The sequence below is a fragment of the Vollenhovia emeryi genome, unplaced genomic scaffold (genome assembly GCF_000949405.1).
Source record: "Vollenhovia emeryi isolate VEMERY1.0 unplaced genomic scaffold, V.emery_V1.0 DF939136.1, whole genome shotgun sequence".
Classification (NCBI taxonomy): domain Eukaryota; kingdom Metazoa; phylum Arthropoda; class Insecta; order Hymenoptera; family Formicidae; genus Vollenhovia; species Vollenhovia emeryi.
In genome coordinates this window covers 2202073-2209525 of record NW_011967230.1, presented here as the reverse complement: position 1 = coordinate 2209525, position 7453 = coordinate 2202073, and positions in this window count along the sequence as shown.

Below are 7453 nucleotides of genomic sequence, written 5' to 3'. Positions count from 1 at the left end.
ATCGTGGACATTGGGCTGTAGATCGTAGAACGTAGATAGATAGTAGATTTATTCCGTAGATTCGTTACCAGAAAACGGATAGATTACAACATCATTTTATATTCTATTTGATATTATTAATCTGATTGATTTATTGACGAATTTGTCGAACTAATGTGACCTATCCGTTTTTTATCAACGTATTGATGTGTAAAGTAAAAGATGACGTAAGATTTTAAATATTTTGTCAAGAACGCTTAAACATTTAAAATGATTATTGTACATTATTGGTAGTTATTGATTACCTATAATATGTAATTACAATATTAGTATCTGTCGTGCAGAAAGGTTCTTTAAGTCTGGATCTCACGTCATTTATTTTGTATATGTATGTCGCGATACACCTTCAAGATGCGTGTCGCATGAAAAACATGCAAATCATACGCATCTCCATACATCCGCGATCGGTTTTCGCGTCTGAGTTTCGCGATCGGTTTTTAAAAACATTTCCAAATTATTAGTACCTTTTAATTTCATCCTTATTAGAAATATTAATTTATCGCGGAATATAATTAAAATTATTAATATAACGCGAACATGTTTTCTGTGTATAGACTTGAATTTTGAATTAAAAGATCGAGTCACGGAAAGTCAGTCAATACTCTCGAGTAAATAACGGAAGCAGAAATATATTTAATTAGTTTCGCGCAGTAAATTTCTTCGATTTTAAATTCCTTTTTAATTAACTTCTCGTAGTCGTGTATTTTTCGATACGATCGACGTTCGCATTTAATTCGAATCGTGCGTAACATCCGTCGGTGACGATAGCAAACCGACTATGGAAGGAATTTTCTTCCTTCCTGATCTCTGGTCTAAATGACCAGACTGTATGGCCAGGAGCAACGAAAAATATGCTCAATCTGGCCCAACGAAATAAGACTGGATACGACGAATTAAGTGGTCAATATTGGCCACTCTGATGGAGTATGTGAATGAGGCGATAAACGAAATAATTTGATATCTTTTTATTTATCAAAATTCGGGTGGGTTATTCTTCTCTATGCATTTATTCTTACACATGTGCAAGATTGATAAGATTTAATCCTAATCGCGCGCGCCTTACAACCCCAAATCGGATCTTTTATAAATCGCGTCGCGGTTTAAACATCTTGACTAAGAAATCTATTATACCGACAAAATGCAAAGTATTTTCTGCTTTACTAACTGCAGAATGAAATAGCACATATATCTTTCTCTCTCGTAGGAATGTAACGAAAAATAACGGATATTAATCTAAAATCTTACCAGTGATATGGCCAGACTCTGAGTAGAGGGTCTCTAATTGTCTCTAGACAAAAATTGGCTTCGTGCCGCGCGCAGGCTTTCCGCACTTTCTGCACTCGAGTACTTTCGCTCTCGTCTCTCGAACGCTCACCGAGTACAGCGAATAGTTCCATTCGTTTTGTTCCCGCATTCCCTAGAATTGAAAATTTAAATGGAAGAGGGACGCGAGCAACTCGAACGGGCCTATTGCGCATGTGGAGTGTCACGGTATTCTGGACAAATCAGGAAATCAGAAAGCACGTTACATCTACGCGAAATATTTGGCGACTTTAACGTCTTTATGTTGAAAATAGCTCGAAAATATTTTATGAACAATGTATTTTTATATTCTGTTTATATATTTTATGTGTGTGTGTAAGTAGCGACCTTACCGACTTCTTCCCCATCTCGATTCTTCATACTCATTGTATTATTAACTATTCTGTTAGGAACGGAAGCATTTTTGTATACGCAACAAAACGATTATTACTTGCATGACTTTAAGTCAAAGTAGGGGCTTCGTTAGAGACGAAGCGAACCAGGCTCGACACTTTTCCAAGCTGATGTTTTTATGCCTACGGCAATATATCTTTGAACATTCCCGTCATTCTTTTATACTTCAGAAGCCAGATTATTAAATTCATTCACAGGAGAAATGTATGCACAAATTCTGCTCTTAAAAAAGTCTCAAGTCGACTGGCTAAGTCGTGCGAAAACCAATCAACTTGCAACCTTTCTGTAAGAGCCGATTTTTTTGCATACGTTTCTTGGGCGAATAAATTCAAGGGCGTCAATTCTGTATCTCGCAACATAGTGAAAATGCTAAAAGTGAGCTGCTGCTTTGTCTCTTTTTAAGGGTACAGTTAGAAAGAGACAGAGCTACTTTTAGCATTTTCACTATAATGTAAGATACAGAATTGACCTACAGAATCGAGCCCCAGGGCTGCGTTCAAAAACATTACCCGAGTAACCCAGTGTATAATTATTTTATCCTCGTCGACTGAATGTAAAACACTGGGGTATGCCCGTTTCCACGAGTGCAGATTAAGTTTAATCTTGGTTTAAATAACCTTTTATCTTTTCCTAATTTTTGAAACTCAAAAAGAGACCTAAAGTAAGTTAAACCGAGATTAAAGTTAATCTGCACTGGTAGAAACGGGCATTACTCGGACAATGTTTTCAATCGCAGACCTGACTGATCAAGATTCAAGCACACCTTCAATTCAAAATTCGAATAAACGACAATAGACGAAAGTGATCTTTACGGTGACGTGAGAAAACGGAAGTACGGCAAATTTCGTAAAATCTCTTCTCTCGAACTTTGCAGCTTGATCAAAATTACGGCGGCGTCAATTCCTCCCCCCCGCGATTTATTCGAAAGAATACACTTCTTAAATTTTACGAGAGACAGAATTCTAATCTGCCCGAAGGATATCTTTCAAGTTTTATAAAAACGCGCGCTGAAGAAAATGATCTTGCAACTGCAGCAACAATTTTCTAGGCACGAAAACATAACTGACAATGAGATACATATATGAACAGACAGTACTGCGAAATCGTACATGTTTTGTACAGGGTTGGAAAGTAACTCGTTACTTGTAACAAAGTTACAATTGCAGTTACGTTTTTTTCGGTAACTCGAAATTAACTTCGTTACTTTTTCTCCGTCTGTAACTGTAACTTAACTCAGTTACATTTTTTCAGTAACTAGTAACTAATTTAATAGTTACGTAAGTAGTTACTTTATACGAGGTGAGTAATAAGTACCGGACCAGTGAAATATCTCGACAAATATGGGAGATACGGAAAAATGTTTCAGACGAAAGTTGTACGGTTTTAAAAGGGCTATATATTGGTAAAATAAATTTCGACAAAAATAAATTTTTTATGGTTATATGGAGGTCGCCGTCATTTTTTAAAATGGAACTCCCTATTGTTTATTATACTGTCTTATTTTACTAATTAATATGAACAACTTTTGTCTGAAACATTTTTTGCCTAATGCTTTTTGAGATATTCAAGAGAAAATTTATAACTTTTTCAATATTTAGTTTATAATATCTCGATAACTGTTTGTCGGAGGAAAAAGTAATACGGGACTTTTTTTACTTGATTTAGTCTCAGGAATATGCTGTTGCAGTGGTGTTGCAATTATTAAAAATTTTATGTTACAATACACAAAAATTTTCAATAATTGAAACACCATTGCAACAGCATATTCCTGAGTGGTGTTTCAATTATTGAAAATTTTATGTTACAATACACAAAAATTTTCAATCATTGAAACACCATTGCAACAGCATATTCCTGAGACTAAATCAAGTAAAAAATGTCCTGTACTACTTTTCCCTCCGACAAACAGTTATCGAGATATTATAAACTAAACATTGAAAGAGTCATAAATTTTCTCTTGAAATCTCAAAAAGTATTAGGCAAATCAAAAGATGTTTCAGACAAAAGTTGTTCATATTAATTAGTAGAATAAGACAGTATAATAAACAATAGGGAGTTCCATTTAAAAAAATGACGGCGACCTCCATATAACTATAAAAAATTTATTTTTTTTCGAAATTTATTTTACTATTATATAGCTCTTTTAAAATCGTACAACTTTTGTCTGAAACATTTTTCCGTATCTCCCATATTTGTCGAGATATATCACTGGTTCGGTATTTTTTATTCACCGTGTATATATTTTAAACCGCCTCAGATTGCATCGGGCCTTGCGTTTGCGCATAAACGTCTTTATCAACGCTTTACAATTTAAATGCAGATTTGATATTTTTATTTTCATTGCAAGAAAGTAACTTGTAACGCGTTACTTTTCAGAATTGAAGACTTGTAACTGTAACTAGTTACATTTTAGCGAAAAACTATAACTGTAACTAAATACTTTTATAAAGTAACTTTTTCAACCCTGATTTTGTATTTAATCAATTTAAATACCAGAAACAGAATTTCTATCTGAACTGTTACACAGAAAAGAAATAAGATTAACTCTTATATACTCAAATTAATGCGTCCATTTTTTATACAACGTATACGCAACAATCTATAATCTTCTTAAAAGCATTTAATAATCTTACATTCTCCAACAATATTACAGTCTTATTTAAATGCTATAATAGTCACTTCAAGAATACGTATAATTATTTTACAATAAAATTATTTCCATACAATAAAATTATTTTAATTGCTATAATCTTCGATTTGAGAATATGTTATTTTCTATCCAATATATAAATTGTTTCCTTTCCATTAAAAAAAAAATTCTTAAATAATAAGCATGCACTTTTCTTGATTGAGTTATATAAAATTACAAGTAAACAAAAGAGGCCAACTTTTACGAGCATGAAAGTTGACAAGTGATATATATTTTTAAAAGATTTAATGATGTTACAATTGAAATATAAGATAGCGGACGCGTTTCGGCACACAGTACTTTCATCAGCGCAAAATTAAAATTAAATAGTTAATTCGTCTAGTACATAATTGTCAATAAACAATACAACGTAGATCAGTTGAAAAAGACAGGATTGGTCAAATGTTAAAAACGTTGCTGAGACAAATGGGTTGAACGGTTGTGGCCAATGGCTGCGTTCAGCCGAAAAAGTTGCTTTGCAACTGTTGTAAAATTCGTAAATCTGACTGGTGTATTCTCTTAATCTTGAGTGAATTTAAGAGCATGCGCCAATCAAATTCATGAATTTTACAACAGTTGCAAAGCAGCTTTTTCTGCTGAACGTAGCCATTGCTTTATGGAGACAACTCCAAGTTCTATATCAGGTTGGATGGCCTATATAAAACTTCCTATAGTTGATTTAATTTGGATCCGATTTATCTAATAAACGTTTTTCGTTATGATAATTCGTTAGCCGTTATTAATGAGATATGTAGTTTGAAATACCTACCTTAATTTTCCTTTTTTACCAATTCCGTTTTTAAATGTCAGTTGGTTTAATCGCTCCTACTCCTTAATCCTGTCTTTTTCATTTGATCTACATTGTATTAATTATTAACAATTATGTACTAGACGAATTAGCTATTTAATTTTAATTTTGCGCTGATAAAAGCACTGTGTATCGAAACGCGCCCGCTATCTTATATTTTCATTGTAACATCTTTGAATCTTTTAAAAATATGTATTACATTGTCAACTTTCATGCTCGTAAAAATTGGCCTCTTTTGTTTACTTGTTTTAAATATAACACGAGCGGAATTATTATTTGTTATATAAAATCACTTCATTCAAGTAAGTTTTTCTTCCTTTAACGCAATATAATCTCATTTCAAGATTTTCACGTTAAAACTAAACATATTTTCAAACGAAGAATATTCTCTTTTTTTTTCTGTGCAAGAAACTCAAACTTTCTAGAAGGTATCGCCAGAATGTTGTTGCTGCAATAAATTTCGCATACTACGAGCAATTTTCTAACAGATCCAAGAAATAGCGATAAATTTTTGCCGTAACACTTATGGCGAATTCGATTGCTCGCACTAGTGCGCACTGAGTGCACACCAAGGTTCGGTTACAGTCAATTCTGATATTTCAGAATCGTCTTAAATATCTCTTGCAATATTTCGTAGCCAGTAAAGTGATCTGTATAGTAGCATTTACGCGGATCACTTTCTGGCGAAATACTCGTCGAGCATGTATTTAAGACCAAGTTAAATATAAAAACGCCGACTACAACCGGGCCCTATGTGCGCACTCGGCGCGCACTAGTGCGAGCAATCGAATTCTCCATTAGAAATCTACCTGCGTTAACAAGATATTTTTTGACGTGCGCGATAAGCGATTTCCCGTTTAAAATGAAAAATACAGTAACGATTCTTGCTCCGATTGATATCGTTTCCAGAACGAGTTTTCCGCAACCCCGTGTGTCCCCGATCTGCCCCCTTTCGTCCCCCTCCCTACGCGCTCTTGTCGGCAGTTGCGGGAAAGTGGCGCCCCCTAGAATCGTCGGGGGCGGGGGAAACTGGGGACGGCAACGGTCGGGAATGCCGATGATGCGCGCTCAGGCGCTCGCGGGGTTCAGTGCTGGTGCTCGATGCGAGGCGAGTGCGCGCGACGGTGCAGCACGAGTGCTCGGGCGCTCGTACGGGCCTGTTTTCGTTGATAATCGAGGAGCGTTCCGGCACACCGTCGTGCACAATCGTGATACGATATCCGGGGGGTTGACTTTGACACGCGCGGTGAAACAACGAGGACTCACTCCCGGTGTCCCGCGGGGTCGGCGGACGCCCCGGACGTAAGGATTGTAAAAAGGAGTAGTAGTATCTTTATTTGTGCGACCCCCTCCCGCCCCCGTGCGTGCGCGCGCGCGCGCGCGAAAGGGAGAAGAGGAGCAGGAGCATCTTTATTCGCGAGGCCGCGGGACGACGGGCCCCGATCTAGACGGGGGAGGTGACGAGGGAAGCTCGCGGAAGCGCGGGTGAACGGTGCGGCGTTTCGGGGTGGCAGCCAGCGGGGTGGCTCGCGGCGCGGTGGCCAGCCCGCGGATAAAGGGCGAGGGAAATGGGCCGCTCCGCGTTTGATACGTGATACGAGGTGCGTGAGCGTGCGCGCGCGCGCGCTCCCTCCCTCCCTCACCCCCCTCGGTGGAGCAGAGAGCCCGGCGCGTGTGTGTATGTGGCGTGCGTGCGTGTGTCGTCGTCGTCGGCCTCCTCGTCCTCCCCGTTGCCGTCGTCGTCGCCGTCGCGCCGCCGAGCCGCGAGTCAGTGTGCCGCCCGAATACGCGTGTGCGTCGCGTGAATGAAAAAGGAAGAAGGGGGAGGGCCGCCCGTTACCCCAAGATTGCCGAAGCGAGCGTCGTCGTGGTGATCGCCGTCGCCGTTGCCGTCGCCGTCGCCGTCGCCGACGCCGCCGTCGCCCCGACGCGCGACTCGACGTTGACGTCGAGAGCAAACGGGGTGGTGGGCTGCCGCGCTCGGTAAAAGTGCGGCGCGACATGACGACGGTGAGGGGTGGTGTCGTCGTCGTCGCGACAACGACGACAACGACGACAACGGCGGCGGCGGCGAGGACGGCGGTGTCATCGAGCACGTTGTCACCGATGTCGACGTCGGTGGCGACGGTGACAACGGCGAGCGCCGCGGCCACCCCGTTCCGTCGGCCGCTCGCGGCGACGCTGTTGCTCATGTGGTTGCT